Below are 22,399 nucleotides of genomic sequence, written 5' to 3'. Positions count from 1 at the left end.
GCTGACATCCCGCCCAACTTCCGATTGGCAGCGGGAATCGGTAAATTTACAGGGGAGTCCAAGCCCGAAACATGGCTAGACGACTACCGAGTGGCAGTTCAGATCGGAGGAGGAGACGACCATGTCGCTATGAAGCACCTCCCTCTGATGCTCGACGGCTCGGCTCGAGCTTGGCTGAACCAGTTGGCCCCCTCAAGCATTTACAGTTGGGCAGATCTGGCCCGAGTGTTCATCAGAACCTTCGAAGGGACGTGCAAGCGCCCTGCAGGCCTTGTGGAGCTTCAACACTACGTCCAGAAGCCGAATGAGCCCTTGCGCGACTTCATCGAGCGATGGACGACTCTCTACCACACAGTGGAGAACGTCACCGAGCATCAAGCAGTCTGCGCATTCAAGGCAGACGTACGGTACAGAGAGCTGTACTTGAAGTTCGGACTAACGGGCGACATCTCCATGAGCAAGATGATGGAGATAGCAGCTCGCTATGCAAATGGCGAAGAAGAGGACCGCATCCGGAGCGGCAAACACAAGACAGTCGGCGATGCTGACGGAGGTAACACTTGGAAGCAGAAACAAAAGGTTCCGCCCACACTGCAAGCAGAAGCTGCAGCTGTGACCAGCGCCAAGTTCAAGGGTAAAGGGAAAGCGCAGTTTACCCCCAAGAAGAAGCCGTTCAACAATCCCATCCTGGACCAGCCTTGCCCAATTCACACGAAGATGGACGAAGAGGGCAACCCCATATACGCGAAGCACACCACTCGGCAGTGTCGTCTCCTGATCCAGGGGTTTAGCAAAGGGCAACCGAGTGAGAAGAATCCCGAACAGGATGAGGAGGACAAGGAGGACCCCAAGTCCATGCAACCCTCATGATTTTTGCTGACGTCGAAAGCAAGAGTCGACTGAAGTTGGTGAACAGAGAGGTCAACATGGCCGTTCCGACTGCTCCCAAGTTTCTTAAATGGTCTCAGACTGCAGTCACCTTTGATCAGTCGGATCATCCAACGCATGTCCCCACCCCAGGAAGACAGGCTCTGGTCGTCGACCCGGTGGTGGAAGGAGTCCGACTGCGCAAAGTCCTCATGGACGGCGGTAGCGGACTGAATATCATGTACGCCGACACTCTCAAGGGAATGGGCATTCTGATGTCCAGACTCAGCGAGAGCCCTATGCAGTTCCACGGAGTCGTCCCCGGACGGAAGGCCAAGTCACTCGGCCAGATCGCATTGGACGTCATCTTTGGCTCCGACAAGAACTTTCGCAAGGAGAAGCTCACATTTGAGGTGGTAGATTTCCAGAGCACTTACCATGCAATTCTGGGCCGCCCAGCATACGTAAGTTTCATGGCACGTCCGTTCTATGTGTACTTGAAGCTGAAGATGCCCGGTCCAAAAGGCGTTATCACCATCACAGGCAACCGCCAGCGAGCTGAAGAGTGTCTGCAGGAGGGATCAAGAATCGCTGACCAGCAGATGGCGGTACTTGAACTCGACGTGTACAAGAAGACAGTCGACCCAGCCGACTTAATGCGCTCGAAAAAACCAGCTTACGAGTCCGCGTTCCAGTCGGCGGGAGAGACGAAGAAGGTCAGCATCCATCCGACGGACGACTCAGCCGCCCCGACGAACATCTCCACCACCCTCGATCCTAAATAGGAAGCCGAGCTCACCCAATTCCTCCGTGAGAACTGGGACATCTTCGCATGGAAACCATCTGACATGCGGGGTGTACCCCGGGAGTTGGCTGAGGACCGACTGCACGTGGATCCCGCCGCTCGGCCTGTCCGAGAGCGCCTGCGCCGGTCCACCGCGCACAAGAGGAAGGCAATCGGAGAAGAGGTGGCGAAGCTATGGGCTGCCAACTTCATTCGCGAGGTTCACCACTCCAAGTGGCTCGCCAATGTTGTCATGGTGCCCAAGAAGCACAAGTCACTCCGAATGTGCATTCACTTCAAGCATCTCAATAAGGTCTGCCCGAAAGACCATTTTCCGCTCCCCCACATAGATCAAATTGTCGATTCGACTACGGGATGCGAGCGTTTTTCATTTCTTGATGCCTATTCGGGCTATCATCAGATCCGTCTGTATGGTCCCGACGAGTTAAAAATAGCCTTCATCACCCCGTTTGGGTGCTTCTGCTACATCACTATGCCTTTCGGTCTGAAGAATGCAGGAGCCACCTTTATGCGCATGATCCAGAAATGTCTCCTCGACTAGATCGGTTGCAACGTGGAGGCATACATGGATGATATCGTAGTCAAGTCACGCAAAGGTTCCGACCTGCTGACTGACTTGGCAGAAACATTCGCCAACCTTCGTAGGTACGATATCAAGCTCAACCCAGCCAAGTGTTCATTCGGTGTTCCCAACGGAAAGTTACTCGGTTTCTTCGTTTCCGAGCGAGGGATCGACGTTAACCCCGAAAAGATCGGGACCATCGTCCGAATGGAGAGGCCGGTTAGAATACATGATGTTCAACGTCTCACAGGTTGCCTAGCGGCTTTGAGCAGGTTCATCAGTCGACTCGGCGAAAAAGCACTTCCTCTGTACCGACTCATGAAGAAGTCAGATATCTTCGAGTGGACAGCCGAAGCCCAAGTCGCATTTGACGACCTCAAAGTTCTACTTTCCACCCAGTCGGTTCTTACTGCTCCGCTCAGTAAAGAGCCCCTTCTTCTATATATCGCGGCTATAAATCAAGTCGTCAGTACTGTTCTTACAGTCGAGCGAGAAGAAGAAGGCAAAGCATACAAAGTTCAGCGGCCAGTGTACTACGTCTCCGAAGTCCTGACCCCTTCCAAGCAGAGGTATCCCCATTATCAGAAACTTATCTATGGGATCTATATGACTGCGAAGAAGGTGGCCCATTATTTCCAGGACCACTCGGTATATGTCGTTTCTGATGCTCCGTTGTTGGAAATTCTCCACAATCGAGACGCGTCAGGCCGAGTGGCGAAGTGGGCAATGGAGATGCTGTACTGCGACTTCAAGTTCGAGGCCAAGAAAGCTATTAAGTCTCAAGCCCTGGCTGACTTTATAGCAGAATGGGTAGAACAACAGCAACCGACTCACATCTACTCGGCTCATTGGACAATGTTCTTCGATGGGTCTAAGATGTTGAATGGATCCGGCGCTGGTGTTGTGATCATATCACCCAAAGGCGACAAGGTCAAGTACGTGCTCCAGATACACTTTGATTCCTCCAACAACGAGGCAGAGTATGAAGCTCTCCTCTACAGCTTGCGCATGGCCATCTCACTCGGCTTCCGTCGCTTGATGGTCTACGGCGATTCGGATTTGGTGGTCAACCAAGTGATGAAAGAGTGGGACGTAAGGAACCCCACCATGACAGTGTACTGCAATGCAGTGAGGAAGCTGGAGAAGAAGTTTGAAGGTTTAGAGCTCCATCATGTTCCAAGACTGAAGAACCAAGCGGATGATGAGTTGGCGAAACTCGGATCCACTCGGAGACCAGTCCCGAGTGATGTCTGCCTCGAGCACCTCCATCTTCCCTCAGTCAAAGAAGATCCCTTCACAGAAGAACCAATACAACCCAAGAGCGCAACGGATCCGACTGAAGTCGATGTACCTGCGGTGGTTGATCTGGGCACGGAGATTCTGGTTGTCATTCCCGATTGGACTGTGCTGATCATCGCATATATCCTAAGGCAAGAGCTTCCAGAAGATGAGGTCCAAGCCAGGCAAATAGTCCGCAGGTCGAAGGCATTCACTGTCATTGACGGTCAATTGTACAAGGAGAGTGTTTCAGGCGTTCTCCAACGCTGCATTTCCCCAGAGGAAGGACAGTTGATCTTAGAAGATATTCACTCGGGAACCTGCGGTCATCACGCTTCATCAAGAGCGATCGTCGCCAAGGCATTTAGAGCCGGTTTCTTTTGGCTGCAGGCCAACGAGATGGCCAAAGATATGGTCGACCGATGTGAAGGCTGTCAGTTCTACTCCAACAAGTCCCACAAGCCAACATCTGCGTTAAAGACAATCCCACTTGTATGGCCATTTGTAGTTTGGGGTTTAGACACAGTCGGACCATTCAGGATAGGTCAAGGAGGCTACACACATCTATTGGTGGCAGTCGACAAGTTTACAAAATGGATAGAAGCCAAGCCCATCAAGAAACTCGACGCCTCGACAGCTGTCAAGTTTGTGAGGGACATCATTTCCAGATTCGGGGTGCCTCACAGTATAATTACAGACAATGGGACAAATTTCGACTCGGACAGATTCAAAGGCTTCTGTGCGAGTCAAGGTATCCGAATGGATTTTGCTTCCGTGGCACATCCGCAATCCAATGGAGAAGCTGAGCGCGCGAATGGACTTATCCTTCAAGGTTTGAAGCCCCGACTCTTGCGAGAGGTAGGACATGCTGCTTGTGCATGGGTCACCGAGTTACCTTCAGTGCTTTGGGGCCTTCGAACCACTCCGAACAGATCAACAGGGCGATCACCGTTCTTCCTCGTTTATGGAGCAGAAGTGGTCCTTCCGAGTGACCTACTTCACAATGCCCCGCGATTCGAACTCTTCTCCGAAGCCGAAGCAGAACAAGCAAGGCAAGATGGAGTCGATCTTCTAGAGGAGGAGCGCGAGATGGCACTTACTCTTTCAGCAATTTACCACCAAGATCTGCGACGCTTTCACGCGCGTCACGTCAGGAGTCGCACATTCCAAGCTGGCGATTTGATGCTCCGAGTGGATCAGCAAAGACCACACAAGTTGGCTCCAGCCTGGGAAGGGCCTTTCATCATTTCCAAGGTGCTGAACAATGGAGCATACAGACTCTACAACATTCAGAGGGAGACAGGCGAGCCGCGCGCGTGGAACGGAGATCTCCTCAAGCGTTTTTATACGTGATCGTCGACTGAAGCAGTGTAATGAACAAGTTTTGAAGATATAATATATACAACAGATTCAATTTTGTGCAGATTCAGAGTTCTCCCACGGTCGCAGACTCCGGTCATCAAAAAAAAAAACTTAGCTGCGATCCTGAATCGCCTAAGTATTAACCTCTTTCGAGTGTGCACTATACGTCCCACTCGGGGACTTAGGTGCGATCCTGAATCGCCTAAGTATTCACCTCCTTCGAGTGTGCACTATACGTCACACTCGGGGACTTAGCCGCGACCCTGAATCGCCTAAGTATTAACCTCCTTCGAGTGTGCACTATACGTCGCACTCGGGGACTTAGCTGCGATCCTGAATCGCCTAAGTATTAACCTCCTTCGAGTGTGCACTATACGTCGCACTCGGGGACTTAGCCGCGACCCTGAATCGCCTAAGTATTAACCTCCTTTGAGTGTGCACTATACGTCGCACTCGGGGACATAGCTGCGATCCTGAATCGCCTAAGTATTAACCTCCTTCGAGTGTGCACTATACGTCGCACTCGGGGACTTAGCCACGACCCTGAATCGCCTAAGTGTTAACCTCCTTCGAGTGTGCACTATACGTCGCACTCGGGGACTTAGCTGCGATCCTGAATCGCCTAAGTATTAACCTCCTTCGAGTGTGCACTATACGTTGCACTCGGGGACTTAGCTGTGATCCTGAATCGCCTAAGTATTAACTTCCTTCGAGTGTGCACTATATGTCGCACTCGGAGACTTGGCCGTGATCAAGAATCACCTAAGTACTAACCTCCTTCGAGTGTGCACTATACGTCGCACTCGGGGACTTAGCTGCGATCCTGAATCGCCTAAGTATTAACCTCCTTCGAGTGTGCACTATACGTCGCACTCGGGGACTTAGCCGTGATCCGGAATCGCCTAAGTATTAACCTCCTTCGAATGTGCACTATACGTCGCACTCGGGGACTTAGCTGCGATCCTGAATCGCCTAAGTATTAACCTCCTTCGAGTGTGCACTGTACGTCGCACTCGGGGACTTAGCTGTGATCAAGAATCACCTAAGTACGAACCTCCTTCGAGTGTGCATTATACGTCGCACTCGGAGACTTAGCTGCGATCCTGAATCGCCTAAGTAGTAACCTGCTCCGAGTGTGCGCTATACGTCACACTCAGGAACTTAGACGTGACCAAGAATCACCTAAGTCTAAATCTTCTGCGAGTACGCACTCAGTGTTGCACTCGAAACAGCATTCAAACAAAAGACTAAATGTTTTCATTCCGACTCCAACAGTCTAGAAACGATAATTGCCTCGGTGCGGGTCAAACTTACCCGCACCGATTTAAAAGTATGACGGCCAACAGAAGTGGCCAGAGTATCTTACAGGTAAACACTCGGCATACCGAGGATAAAGTTTGATCATGCGTCAGCTGGGCCGGTGTCAGGACTGGAGGGCTCCACAAAAGTGTCCAAGTCGATTCCATCAGCGATGCGGGTAGCAGTCTCAAGGAACGTCTCCACGAAGTCTTCGAATCAAAGCTTCTTCGTGTTGGCGACCTTCAATGCTTTCAGCTTATCTTCCCGCACCTCTTTGCAATGGACTCGGACCAAGGACAGCGCAACATCAGCACCGCAACGCGCTGCCGATTTCTTCCAGGATTGCACTCGGCTCGGAACCTCCTCCAGTCGCCCCGTCAGGGTCTCCATCCCCTGCCGCGACTCGTCTTCTGGCCAAAGTTCCTTGTTAATTCGGCCAACGACTTCTCTCAGTCGACAGATGAAAGGACCTACTTTTCCTACGCGGATATGTGCCCGGAGCAGATCCCGGTTGGCGTCCTCGCTGAGTGGAACTTTGTCCTCAATAGACCGCTCCACAGCCGCCGCTTCAGCTTCAGCGTCTCCGCAAAAGTTTGCAACAAACAAGCAAGCAGACAATAAAAACCGAGTGTACGGCACACGGTACAACCACTCGACAAAGCATAAGACTTACCAGCTAGACGAGTCATCATTTGCGCAGCCTAATCGGTGACATACTTCTCTTGAGCTATGCATCGTTTGTTCAGGGCGCCCATCTGATTGTGCAACTCAGTCCTGTGTTTCCCCATCCTCTGCACCTCCGCCGTCAACACCCTGTTTGCCTCCAGAGCCTCTTCCAAGGACTTTTCTCGCACTTCCAGAGCGTCCTTCATGCCGGCCATGGTGAGCATTGCAGCTTCTAGTTCACCAACATACTGGTTCCTCTCAGCTCTCAGGGCTTCATAAACAGTTCCCATTTCACAAGTCTTCTGCACCAAGAAACAAAGGGTAATCAACAAGTTTATCAGTTCACAGGCTAAGTTCTTCAGACCCCTGCCGACGCAAGCAGTCGACAGCGATCTCGGGGACTACACCCAGTGGGTTCACTGAGAGTGACCCCACTGGCATGCACCTCAAACAGGCCCGCCCTATTGAGGTGCACTCGGAAATACTACTCCTCCGAGACCAATACTACTCGACCTGTGTGCAACTTACTTTCGGAGACTCTTACCGCAAGAGCGCCCCGATTGCAATAAGTACTCGCACTCGGAAATCTTGTCTACGGACACAACCAAACTAAAGACCAAATGTATAAAGACAACTGTCGGTGCAAGCACTCGACAGAAGTCTCGGGGACTACACCCACTGGGTTCACTCGGAGTGAACCCATTGCAAAAATCAATACCACCCAGTGGGTTACAGGGGTAAATAGTAAATACTTACTAGACTACTTACTCGGATGTCATCGCGCTGCTCCAAGCTCCGCTGGTACAAGGCCGCAACGGAGTCGTAAGCCCTCTTGGCTTCTCCAACCATCAACTCCGCCTGCACCATGGCCCCCTTGGCCGCTCCCACCTGCTCCTCTGGGACACACCAGATGTTGAATTCAGCATTCGACGAACCGGGAATCGTGGGAAGTTCCTGGGGCATCCCAAGGTTCGCCCCAGTCGGTTCCTCACCCACCGGCACCGGTTCAGTCGGTGGAGGCACTTCGGTCGGTGGAGCGTCGGCGGCAGGGGCGGCAGCAGGAACAACAGCCTCAGGGATAGGCTCCACGGCTGGGTCGGCTCTCCCCTGGTCGTCCCCGTCCAGGCAAATCGCTCCTGACAAAGAAAATGACATGATGTCTCAGAAAAAGAAAGAATGACACAGTCTGCAGGAATAAAACACCTGACTCTCCTACAACATACCTGGCTGGGACGAGACGACATTGTCCGTGTCCATGGGGTCATCCCCTTGGCGGGCCGGAGAGGTTGCAGAAGTGGCGACCCTGTCGAGTGAAGTCCATTCGACTTGTAAAGCAGGAGTTCACTCGGATAACATAAAGAACCGAAAGTTAGATTCACTTACGTGGATGTGACGGGGATGGCAACCCTCATGCACGGCAGAGCCTTCCGAGGTTTGGGCCCACTCGGTTTGGGCGCCCTGGAAGACTGGCCAGCGGGCTCAGCGGATGCGTCCCTGGACCTTTTCGTGCCCCGAGCACTCGGGGCCACCGGAGCAGCAGGCGGAGCACTCGACGACGCAGGGGGAGCTGAAGGGACGGCGGGCTCGTGTCGACGCTTACTCCGATGCTCTGGCCATGGAGGTGGCGAGTCGCGCTCTTCGTCCTCTTCCTCTTCCTCGCTGTCCTCCTCCTCCGACTCCCCGCTGTCGGAGACGTATTCAACGCTCTCCACGCTCCCCTCCTGGCTGCCTTCCTCCTCTTCCTCCTCCGAATTCCCATTCGAGATGGGGGAGAACCAGTTGGTCCACTCCTGCGTGAGGTTCAGTCGGAAACGTTAAGCATCACACGAGGATATAAATAAACGACTGGAATCAAGACAGTTCAATACACTCGGCTAATGCCACTCACCTGATTCGGTGGAGGGCTGTCCGCGCTGTAAGGCGTCACTCGGCGGGCTCCTTTGGGGTTCTCACAGGGACCCGTGATTTGGAGCACCCATGAGGTCACCTTCTCCTCGAGTATGCCCACCATGTTGGTCCGAGTGGAATCCTCGGGCCCTGTGTAGTGCCACATAGCGTGGTCGCGGGCCTGCAGAGGCTGGATCCACCGACCGATGAAGACTTCCAGCAGGTCAATACCGGTGACCCCCCTCCTGACAACGTCCACGAGTGCCTCGACCAAAGGCTGGATATCGTTCTTCTCGGCCTTCGAGAGCGCGAGTTGCTTGGGTGGAGCGGGACGGTCTAAGCTAAACGGAGGCAGCCCAGTCGACGCATTCGGACAGGCTATGTCCTGGCAGTAGAACCACGTCGACTGCCAGTTCCTAACTGACTCGCTCAACTGGAGAGCAGGGTAGCTGCTTTGACTCTTCTTCTGGAACCCTAAACCCCCACAGAGCTGGAGGAAATGCGTCTTGTCGTCCGACAGACTAAGACGTTTTATGGTTTGGGAGCGGGCGGAGAAGATGTGTTTGAATAAACCCCAATGGGGAGGGCAACCAATAAAGCACTCGCACAAGACAATGAAGGCAGAAAGATGGGCGATGGCATCCGGAGGGAAGTGATGGAGTTGAGCACCAAAGTGATTCATGATGCCTCTGAAGAAGGGATGCGGGGGAAGAGAAAAACCTCTGTGAACATGGCTGAGGAGCAGGACGCGCTCCCCCTCCCGAGGCGCCGGCTCGACCTCGTCGTCCGCCGACAGCCTCCAGGACTTGTGCAAGAGCATCCCGTGCTCCACCAGCTCCAGCAGGTCCCCCGCCGTCACCGTGGAGGGGAGAAAATCTCCCTGGATCCACCCCGCCGGCAGCGGCCGCTGCCGCCATTGAGCAGCCGCCGCCTTGTTCTTCTTCTTCCTCGCCTCCATCTTGCTGGTCTGACCCTTGGTCATGGAGGCGACGACGAGTCCTCGAGGAGGAGGAGGAGGAGGAAGGAGCTTAGGTGTGCAGGGGATGGCGTGGAAGACGGAGCAGGCGGGAGCGAAAGATTCGACGAGCGTAACCGAGGAGTCTCGCCGCCCAGAAGTTAAATAGAGCGCCGAGTGGGTCACTGGCGAATGGGCCCGAAATCTTATCTACCCGACCGGCCGCGGCGATATCAGTGGAGGAATTAAAGGCGCGAGGATCGAGGAGTCACGCGCTACTCGAGCGCGCTGACGTCGTCCCCGCTGAGCGCGCGGAACCCGAAATTTGAGATCCCGGAAAATCCGCCGCTGTCAGTTGACCAGTCGCGTCAAAAGATGCCGCGGAAGCACTCGGTTCCCGACAGTCTGTTTCGCAAGCACCTCCACTCGGAGCGCTGGTCAAGAGAGATAAAATGGATAGAGGCAAGCAACGTCCAAGCCGAACCTAGTCTAGTCGGACCTGAACCTCAAGCACTGCTTCGACGTATCAACCCCAATCCATTCGGGGACTAATGATGGGGTCATAGTCCTAGGGTAGGGTCATAGGCCTGCCCTACATGTCCTACCCAAGGACTACCCCACATAAAGGACAGGACCTTAAGTCAACCCCGACTGAAGTTAGGAGCCCCCATCATCCAGTTGGTAACATGCCCAGAATCATCCAGTCGGAGGCTAGCATTCGGATGGCACCAGGCCAACCGACTGGATACACTCGGTATGTCGTAACGTCTCTGGAGGGAAACTGCCGTACGTTTCCGGGTGCGTTTATTAGCATTTAGAGCATACGTTACCTGTAACGTATGCATTCAATCACCACTACTCCACCCCTGAGTCAGAACCGTTGTGGAGGGCAGCACACTCTATATAAGCCGCCCCCACTGGTCAAGAGGTTAGAAAATCACTGTATTCCATATTACACTCGGTAACAAGCTCCGAGAGCACTGAGACGTAGGGCTGTTACCTCCACCGCAGAGGGGCCTGAACTCATACAACCTCGCCGTAGCTAGGACTCTGCCCATCTCATTCGTACCCTACACATCTACTGTCAGGCTTATACCCACGGCAATCCATCACGGATCCAATGCCTACGAGCTTTTCCTATACTGGTCCTTGCTAAGTTACTTTGCCGCTACTGCTGTCACACTTGCTATACAAATCACTAGTGCTACTGTTACCGCCGCTATCGTTACTATCATACTACTTTGCTACTAAAACTCTGCTGCAAATACTAAGTCTTTCAGGTGTGGTTGAATTGACAACTCAACTGCTAATACTCGAGAGTATTCTTTGGCTCCCCTTGTGTCGAATCAATAAATTTGGGTTGAATACTCTACCCTCAAAAACTGTTGCGATCCCCTATACTTGTGGGTTATCAAGACCTTTTTCTGGTGCCGTTGCCGGGGAGCATAGCTCTGTTCTCCGAGTCACTTGGGATTTATATCTGTTGATCACTATGAGGAATCCGAGAGATCCAAAAACTAAATTCTTGCCCTCAACTACGAGAACAGGTAAGGAACTGCCATCTAGCTCTGCACTTGATTCACCTTCAGTTATGAGTAAATTTGTGACACCACCACCTACTAGTAATTCTGATATGTCGCCTGTGCTTGATGATGCTACTTTTGCTATCCATGATGCTTATGATGTTGCTTTGCTTGATAATGATATGCCACTTGGTGAATTTCTTGATGCACAAATTGCTAGAGTTACTGACGAATCTGATGATACTTCTGAAACTAATGAAATTATTGAATTGGAACCAACTGTTACACCTGTTAGACCTAGCTCTCCTAGATATGAATTGCCTGATATACCTCAGGGTTATGTTATGGAGGGAGAGGTAGTTGAAGACTTTCTTGCTTGTAAGGATAGCCATGATCTTGAGAATTTATTACGCAAGGGGAAAGAAAAATTTCTGAATGCTAGAATGAAATATGATCCTAAGTTTGCTACTTCACCCATCTTTGTTACTGATAAGGATTATGAATTCTCTGTAGATCCTGAGTTAATCACTTTTGTGGAATCTGATCCTTTTCATGGTTATGAATCTGAAACGGTTGTAGCACATCTTACTAAACTGAATGATATAGCCACCCTATTCACTAATGAGGAAAAAATTTGCCATTACTATATCCTTAAGTTGTTTCCTTTCTCACTAAAGGGTGATGCTAAGACTTGGTTTACTTCTCTTGCTCCTGGTTGTGTGCGTAGTCCCGAGGATATGATATACTACTTCTCTGAGCAATATTTTCCTGCCCATAAGAAACAAGCTGCCTTGCAGGATATATATAACTTTGTGCAAATTGAAGAAGAGAGTCTCCCACAAGCTTGGGGGAGGCTTGTCCAGTTACTTAATGCTTTGCCTAATCACCCTCTTGAGAAAATTGAAATACTTGATATCTTTTATAATGGACTAACCGATGCTTCTAGGGACCACCTAGATAGTTGTGTTGGTTGTGTTTTCAGGGAACGAACTGTGGAACAAGCTGAAATTCTATTAAATAATATCTTGAGCAATGATAATGCTTGGACTATTCACGAACCACCTCCGAAACCAACTCCGAAGAAAAGAGGTATTTGATAACCCACAAGTGTAGGGGATCACAACAGTTTTCGAGGGTAGAGTATTCAACCCAAATTTATTGATTTGACACAAGGGGAAGCGAAAGAATATTCTCAAGTATTAGCAGTTGAGTTGTCAATTCAACCACACCTGAAAGATTAGTGTCTGCAAGCAAAGTATCAGTAGCAAAGTGGTATGATAACAACGGTGCCAGAAAAGGATCTGTTGACGGTAGACTATTCCTAACTAGTTGTATCAATGGCGCTAATAAATAACACGTTGACGGGGGACTATTCTTGAGAATAATGCTTCCCCGGCTACGGCACCAGAAAAGTCTTGCAACAGGTAACAACAAAGTAGCAAGTAACAGCAGTAATGACAGCAGTAATAAGGAACAACAATAGTGATCATGCACCCTCTCTTGCTGCTTGGCCCCTGGTGTGCAGGCCTAAAAATAAAGGGGGATTAGGGATTATGAATTTAGCAGTTCATAATGAAGCACTCCTGCTCAAACATGCTGATAAATTCCTCAATCATGCTGATAAATTCCTCAATCATGCTGATATCCCTTGGGTTCATCTGATTTGGAACACTTACTATCATAACACTGTACCTCAAGGTACTGCACTTTGTGGTTCTTTTTGGTGGAAAGACATCTGCAAACGTCTTGACAAATTCAGATCTGTTACCTATGTTCTGCCTAATAAGGGTGACTCCTTCTTGTTTTGGTCTGATTCCTGGTTACTTGGAAATTCCACTATGCCATTGGCAGCCAGATTCCAAAGATTGTTCTCCTTTGTGGCTGACCCTTTCTGCATAGCTCAAGAAGTCTTTGCTGCTTTTTCTGATGACAGTATGCTCTCCATGTTTCACCTTCCACTGTCTGCTCAAGCTTATCAGGAACTGACTGCGGTCCAATCTTTACTTCTGGACCTGGACCTTGATCATCAGGCCTTTGACAAATGGGTATGGCGTAAGGATGCTAAGGTCTACACACCCAAGGCATACTATGCTCATGTTCATAGAAGTATTGTACCTAACCCTTTGCTTAACTGGATCTGGAAAAGCTGCTGTACCATGAAGGTTAAGATGTTTTCCTGGATGCTCATCATGGACAGGCTGAACACTCAGGACATGCTGGAAAGGCGTCACTTGAAGGTCTCTGATTCTAATCTCTGTGTTTTATGCCATGCTCGAGTCAAGGAAGATAGAGATCATTTATTCTTCACATGCCTATTCAGCACCAGGGTTTGGAACTACCTGCAGATCACTTGGCAGGGGTCATCTATGTGGACTGCTACTGCTGCAGCTAGAAAGGACTTCCCTCATCCTTTCTTTGCTGAGGTTGTTTTCACAGCCTGTTGGAATATCTGGACTACCAGAAATGCAAAGGTCTTCAACCAGGACCATCCAAAGTTCAGGAAATGGAGAGCAGGATTTATTCATGACATTTCTTTGTTAGCCCATAGAATTAAGGCTAGTTTCAGGGATGATCTCCTTAAGTGGATTTCCTTTTTGCCTCCTTGAGGTTTGTATCCCTCTGCTCCTCCCCCATTTGTACATTCTACAACCCCTCTTGTACATACAGTTTTCATAGTTGAAATACAGAAAATGGCTGTGGGGGGTTTTCCCTACAGTAGCCGGTCAAAAAAAAATAGTGATAGCAGAGTAACATCAGTAGCAACAGAGTAACAACAGCAACAGTAACAGCAGTAGCGGCAAAGTAACGTAACAAGGACCCGTAGTAAAAGAATTGTAGGCAGTGGATCGGTGATGGATGAGTATGCCGGATGTGATTCATCATGTAACAGCTATAACACGGAGAGATAAGTAACTAGCTCCCGTCCGTCAATCTAATGTAGGCATGTATTCCGTATGTAGTCATACGTTCTTAGGGAAAAGGACTTGCATGACATCTATTGTCCATCCCTCCCGTGGCAGCGGGGTCCTAATGGAAACTACGGGATATTAAGGTTCTCCTTTTAATAAAGAACCGGACCAACGCATTAACACTTGGTGAATACATGAACTCCTCATACTATGGTCATCTTCGGGAGTTGTTCCGGCTATTGTCACTCCGGGGTTGCCGGGTCATAACACATAGTAGGTGACTACAACTTGCAAGATAGGATCTAAAACACACATATATTGGGGACAACATAATAGGTTCAGATATGAAATCATGGCACTCGGGCCCTAGTGACAAGCATTAAGCATGGCAAAGTAGTAGCAACATCAATCTCAGAACATAGTGGATACTAGGGATCAATCCCTGTCAAAACTAACTTGATTACATGATAGATCTCATCCAACTCATCACCGTCCAGCAAGCCTACAATGAGATTACTCACGAACGATGAAGAGCATCATGGAATTGGCGATGGAGGAAGGTTGATGATGACGATGGCGACGATTTCCCCTCTCCGGAGCCCAGAACGGACTCCAGATCTGCCCTCCAGATGAAGAACAGGAGGTGGCAGCGCCTCCGTATCGTAAAATGCGATGAATCCTTCTTTCTGATTTTTTTCTGGGCGAGACGGAATAAATAGAGCTGAGTTTGGAGGCGATGGCGCCACGTGGGCCCCACAAGCTCTCACGACGCGGCCAGGGGGGGTGGCCGTGGCCCACTCGCACACCCCCTCGGGTGGATCTTTGCGCAGGTATTTTTCATTAATTCCAGAAAATTCTCCGTAAATTTTCAGGTCATCCCGAGAACTTTTATTTCTGCACAAAAACAACACCATGGCAATTGTGCTGAAAATAGCGTTAGTCCGGGTTAGTTCCTTTCAAATCATGCAAATTAGAGTCCAAACCAAGGGCAAAAGAGTTCGAAAAAGTAGATACGGCGGAGACGTATCAACTCCCCCGAGCTTAAATCCTTGCTTGTCCTCAAGCAATTCAGTTGACAAACTAAAAGAGACAAAAGAAAAACTTTGACAAACTCTGTTTGATATTGTTGTTGCAACTATGTCTAACTCATAACCAGAATTTCAGCAAGATCACAAGCAAACCACACAAGCAAATGACATCTAGGTCTCACGGTAAACTCATATCAATGGCATAATCAACTAGCGAGCAAATAATAATAAGCCTCAAACGTCAACACTTCAATCAAAACAATCATGAAGCAGTACGAATAGATGGTATCTCGCTAGCTCTTTCTGAGACCGCAAAACATAAATGCAGAGCACCTTCAAAGACCAAGGGCTGACTAAACATTGTAATTCAAGGCAAAGAAGATCCAGTCATAGTCATACTCAACACAGTTAAAAGCAAAGCATAAAAATGACAGAGGTGCTCTCTAATTGGTGCTTTTATAAGAGGAGGATGACTCAACAGGAACATAAATAGACAGGCCCTTCGCAGAGGGAAGCATTGATTTGCAGAGGTGCCAGAGCTCAAGCTTTGAAAACAGAGATTATAATTTGGGTGGCATGCTTTCATTGTCAACGCAATGACTAAGAGTTCTCAACATCTTCCATGCTACACATGCTATAGGTGATTCCCAAACAGAAAAGTAAAGTTTTGACTCCCCCACCACCAATCAATCACACTCAACGGCTAGCCGAATCCTCGGGTACCGTCCATACCAACATCAATCATGGGGGAGTTTTGTTTGCAATTATCTTTTCGATTTGAGCATGGAACTGGGAATTCCAAGTACCGACCCCTTTCTTGTGAATGCTAGTGAATAAACACATATCGAGGATAACACGCCTAGCATGGAAGATACCAATAGTCCCCTGTCACCACATGAGCGGTTCGGGCATGCAAAACAGATTATTTCTTGAAGGTTTAGAGAGTGGCACATGCAAATTTACTTGGAACGACAGGTAGATACCGCACATAGGTAGGTATGGTGGACTCATATGGAACTACTTTGGGTTTATCGGAGGTGGAGGCACAAGCAGTATTCCCGCTTAGTACAAGTCAAAAGGCTAGCAAAAGACTGGGAAGCGACCAACTAGAGAGCGACAACAGTCATCAAAATGCATTGAGATTAACTAACATTGAGTGCAAGCATGAGTAGGACATAAATCACCATGGACATGAACATCATAGAGGCTATGTTGATTTTGTTTCAACTACATGCGTGAACATGCGCCAAGTCAAGCCACTTGAAACATTCAAAGGAGGATACCATCTTATCATACTACAACACAGTCATCTCAACATTCATGTGGGCATCCAAGACAAACCATTATAAGCTCATGGCTAAGTAAGCATGGCATAAGCAACTATGATCTCTAAGTTGTCATTGCAAACATGTTTCTCTCACAACAAAGCTGAATCAGGCATGATGAGCTAGTCATATTTACAAAAAAAATAGATTGAGTTCATACCAGCTTTTCCAGGCTCAGTCACTTCATCATATATCGTCATTATTGCCTTTCACTTGCACGACCGAATGATGTGAACAATAATAAGTGTGCTCGTGCATTGGACTAAAGCTGGAATCTGCAGGAAAACACAAAGGAGAAGACAAAGTAATATGGCTCTATGACAGCTAAACAGGTATGCATGCAAGAGCCACTAAACATTGTAACCATGGTCTTCTACCTTGAACCAAAGAAAAAGAAAACTATTTACACGCGAAAGCTCCCAACAAGCAAAAGAAGAAAAAGAAAATCTTTTTGGGTTTTCTCAAACTAGATAGACACACGAAAAGAAAATGAGAAAAAGAAAATAAACTAGCATGGATGATACAGTGGCAAAGTGTGAACACCGACGAGCAAAATGAAAGCATGAACAAGAATGTAAAGTCGGTGAGAACATGTACTCCCCCAAGCTTAGGCTTTTGGCCTAAGTTGGTCTACTCCCAAGGATGGTTCTCGCGAAACCCAAAATCATAATGGGGGTTATACGAGAGTGCTGCAGCCACTGCCTGAATAGCTGCCTCACGGAGACGAGCAGCCTTTGCCTCCCTCTCATACTCCTCTGCCTCTCCTCTGGTTATGTAATATCTCCATTTTACCTGAAAGTCAAAGAGGGCAGGAGCAGGAAGGGTAATATGGAAAACATGCTGCCGGTTAAATATCAAATGGTATAGGAGGGATTCGTCATCCCTCTCAAGGAACTGGTAGCATGTCAAAGCAACGCGGTCAAGGAAAGCTGTATGGAGCGGGGGATCTCCTTCACGGATGGGTACTCCAAGAAAATTTGCTATGCGAGTGGCATAGATCCCACCAAAGAAATCCCCTTCATTAGCATTCTTATTCAGCCTCCTTGCTATAATAGCTCCCATGTTGAAACTTTTATCACCCGTTACTGCCCTCTTAAGGATACTAAGGTCGTGTGCGCAGAGGTGACAATCCTCAATCTTGCCATTAATGCATCTGCGTATGAAGAGGGCAAAGTAATGCAAGGCAGGAAAATGAATACTCCCCATGGTAGCTTGCGTAATGTCTCTAGTTTCTCCAACAGTTATACCAGAGAAAAATATCTCTAACCGAAAATTTAGGAGGATCATTGAGACTACCCCAAATAGGTATCTTGCAAATTCTATTGAAATCCTCTAAATCCATGGTATACGATTTGTCACAGAGGTCAAACAGTACTGATGTGTCACGGCCAACTGAAAATTTGAATCTACGAACAAAAGAGGCAGTGAGAGCAACATACTGTTCACATTTATCGGATATGAATTCTTCGAGTCCGATGTTGCGAACAAGTGCATCAAACTCATCTTTGAAGCCTGGCTCAATAATAAATTCATCAAAAGGCTATTCACATGGTTGTACCTACGCGTCTCTTGGTTGGTAAGGATCGGGCTCCCGAATCGCAAGACGGGGACCTCTCTTACTTGAGGAACCACCATGAAAGTTTCTCCTGAACATCTTCCTTTTCTAAAATTTTCAGTGACTCAAAGGAAAAGTGAACAAGGCTCAACTAAACTAGTAGCAACTACTCCCACAAGTTCCTAGAGGCCATATTATGCATCAAAACTACTTGGGACCAGCTAAAATTAGCATGCAAAGCTCAAGAGCATGGTCACGAAGGCAGCAAAAATACGCGGAGTATAAGGCACTAGAGAAAAAACTAATTGTACCAATGGAGGAGTCACTTACCAAGGAGTAATTTCCTCAAAACAGTTCAGAGAATGGTGCTTTGAGCAAAGAGATCGAAAATCCCAGCAAGAGGAGCAAGAACACGGGTTTGAGCTGTGAAACGATTTTTTCTGGAGGTAGGAGAACCAGATGAGAGCAAGAATGAGTGGAGGGGGTGCCTGTGGGCCCCACAAGCCTGGGTGGCGCAGCTAGGGGGGTGCTCGCGCCCCTGGGCTTGTGGCCCACTTGTGCAGCCCCGAGACAAGTTCTTCATCTCAGTATTTTTCAAAAAATCCAGAAAAAATCATGCTTGATTTTCAGGACGTTCAGAGAACTTTTATTTTGAGGGTACTTTTCTACGGGACGCTAAAACAGAAAACAGGGAAAACTAATCTAAACCTATCATTTTTCTTCTAAGCTACCAAAGGTGAAAGCTTGGAACACAGGTTTGTGACTCTTCGATTCATCCATCTCATGGTCATCAAAAGAAATCTGTCAGTGAGGTTGATCAAGCCTCTTTGACAAACCTTTTCGAATCGCAAAAGAGAACGGAGAATTTCCGAATAGTCGCTAGGTCACCTCAGTGGGGATGTGTATCTCCCCAACAAGCAAATCGTACTTCATCTTGACACGAGGAATAGGGCATTCAAAGCTCCTAATAAGAATCAATGAAGTTCTTCTGATAGCATTGATGCAATGTACTCGATATTGTTTCTTCGGAAAGTGCACCGTATGCTCATTACCGTTGACATGGAAAGTGACATTGCCTTTGTTGCAATCTATAACAGCCCCTGCAGTGTTTAAAAAGGGTCTTCCGAGGATGACCGCCAGGGCATCGTCCTCAGGAATATCCAAGATAACAAAGTCTGTTAAGATGGTGACGTTAGCAACCACAACAGGCACATCGTCGCAAATTCCGATAGGGAAAGCAGTTGATTTGTCGGCCATTTGCAGAGAGATTTCAGTGGGTGTAACCTTATCCAGTTCAAGTCTATGATAAAGAGAGAGAGGCATAACACTAACACTGGCTCGAAGGTCTCATAAAGCAGTTCTCACGTAGTTACCTTTAATGGAGCAAGGTATAGTGGGCACATCGGGATCACCTAGTTTCTTGGGAGTTCCACCCTTGAAGGTATATTTAGCAAGCATGGTGGAAATCTCAACCTCAGGTATCCTCCTCTTATTAGTCACAATATCTTTCATGTACTGAGCATACAGAGACATTTTGAGCATATCTGTCAAATGCATTTGCAGAAAGACAGGTCTGATCATTTCAACGAATCGCTCAAAATCCTCATCATCCTTTTTCTTGGATGGTTTGGGAGGAAAGGGCATGGGTTTCTGAACCCATGGTTCCCTTTCTTTACCATGCTTCCTAGCAGCGAAGTCATTCTTATCGTATCTCTTAGTCTTAGGCTGTGGGTTATCAAGATCAACAGGTTCAATCTCCATATCCTTATCATTGCTAGGTTGAGCATCTTCATGAACATCACTATTGATATTATCATTAGGTTCATGTTCATCACCAGATTGTGTTTCAGCATCAGAGACAGAGGCATCGTTTGGACTCTCAGGTGTAGTAGCAACAGGATTGCTAGCGTGCAAATCCCTATCATATTTCTTCTTCTTTCTAGGATGACTAGGTGCATCAGTGCTAACTCCTCGAGAAACTTGTTCAATTCTCTTCGGATGACCCTCAGGATACAAAGGTTCCTTGGTCATTCTACCGCCTCTAGTAACGACTCTAACGAAATTGTCATTTAACTCATCGAGCAAGTCATTCTGAGCTTTAAGTACTTGTTCTACCTGAGTAGTAACCATGGAGGCATGTTTACTCAGAAGCTTAAGATCATTGACGTTTCTGTCCACACAAGCACTTAAATGACTAAGCATACGAGCATTCTGTACCAATTGTCTGCTAACATAATCATTGAAACTTTTTTGTTTGGCAACAAAGTTATCAAATTCATCCATGCATAAGCTATCAGGTTTATCAAAAGGAATATCACTCTCATCAAACCTATGCAGAGAATTTACTTCTACTACATGTATCGGGTTATCGAGACCATGGATCTCTTCGATAGGTGGTCGTTTTTTGACATCTTTAGATTTAGTGCCTTTCTCTCGCATAGATTTCTTGGCTTCTTGCATATCTTCAAGACTGAGGAATAGAATACCTCTTTTCTTTGGAGTTGGCTTAGGAGGTGGTTCAGAAATATTCCAAGCATTCTCATTGCACAAGATGTTATTCAGTAGAATCTCAGCTTGTTCTACAGTTCGTTCCCTAAAAACACAACCGGCACAACTATCTAGGTGGTCTCTAGAAGCATCGGTAAGTCCATTATAGAAGATATCAAGTATTTCATTCTTCTCAAGAGGGTGATCAGGCAAAGCATTCAATAGCTGGATGAGCCTCCCCCAAGTTTGTGGGAGACTCTCTTCTCTAGCTTGAGCAAAGTTGTATATTTCCTGCAAGGCAGCTTCCTTCTTATGGGCAGGGAAATATTTTTCAGAGAAGTAGTAGACCATATCCTGGGGGCTACACACACAACCAGGAGCAAGAGAAGTGAACCAAGTCTTAGCATCATCCTTTAGCGAGAAAGGAAACAGCTTGAGGATATAGTAGTGGCGAATCTTTTCCTCACTAGTGAATAGGGTGGCTATATCGTGCAGTTTGGTAAGATGGGCTACAACCGTTTCAGACTCATAACCGTGAAAAGGATCAGATTTCTCAACATCATAGCTATCCTTACACGCAAGAAAATCCTCAGCTATCTCTCCCTCCATAACATAATGCTCAGCCATAACAGGAAATTCAGGCATAGTAGCAGGTTCTACTTCAATAGTATCAGCAGTTTCAGAAGTATCAGCATGTCTAGGAGCAACTCTAGCAATTTGTGCATCAAGGAATGCACCTAGTGGCAAAGCAGTATCAGGCATAGCATCATCAAGCAAAGTATCAAGCATAGCATCGTTAGGCATAGTATCAAGCATAGCATCATCATAAGCATCATGGGCTGCAGAAGTAGCATCATCAAGCACAAGCGACATATCAAGATTTCTAGCAGGAGGCGATGTCGCAAACTTACTCATAACTGAAGGTGAATCAAGTGCAGAGCTAGATGGCAGTTCCTTACCTGTCCTCGTAGTGGAAGGCAAGACTTTAGTTCTTGGATCTATCGGATTCTTCATAGTGATCAGCAGACATCAATCCCAAGTGACTCAGAGAATATAGTTGTGCCTCCCCGGCAACGGCGCTAGAAAATAGTCTTGTAACCCACAAGTGTAGGGGATTGCAACAGTTTTCGAGGGTAGAGTATTCAACCCAAATTTATTGATTCGACACAAGGGGAAGCGAAAGAATATTCTCAAGTATTAGCAGCTGAGTTGTCAATTCAATGACACCTGAAAGATTAGTGTCTGCAAGCAAAGTATCAGTAGCAAAGTGGTATGATAACAACGGTGCCAGAAAAGGATCTGTTGATAGCAGACTATTCCTAACTAGTTGTATCAATGGCGCCAGTAAATAGCACTTTGACGGGGGACTATTCTTGAGAATAATGCTTCCCCGGCTACGGCTCCAGAAAAGTCTTGCAACAGGTAACAACAAAGTAGCAAGTAACAACAGTAATGACAGCAGTAGCAAGGAACAACAGTAGTGACAACAGAGTAACAACAGTAGCAACAGAGTAACAACAACAATAGGAACAACAGTAGCGACAAAGTAACGTAGCAAGGACCAGTGGTAAAAGACTCATAGGCAGTGGATCGGTGATGGATGAATATGCCGGATGTGATTCATCATGTAACAGCTATAACACAGAGAGATAAGTAACTAGCTCCCGTTCGTCAATCTAATGTACGCATGTATTCCGTATGTAGTCATACGTGCTTAGGGAAAAGAACTTGCATGACATTTATTGTCCATCCCTACCGTGGCAGCGGGGTCCTAAAGGAAACTACGGGATATTAAGGTTCTCCTTTTAATAAAGAACCGGACCAACACATTAACACTTGGTGAATACATGAACTCCTCATACTATGGTCACTCCAAGAGTGGTTCCGGCTA

The sequence above is a fragment of the Hordeum vulgare genome, chromosome 3H (genome assembly GCF_904849725.1).
Source record: "Hordeum vulgare subsp. vulgare chromosome 3H, MorexV3_pseudomolecules_assembly, whole genome shotgun sequence".
NCBI lineage: Eukaryota > Viridiplantae > Streptophyta > Magnoliopsida > Poales > Poaceae > Hordeum > Hordeum vulgare.
Note: the sequence above shows the minus strand (reverse complement) of the source record.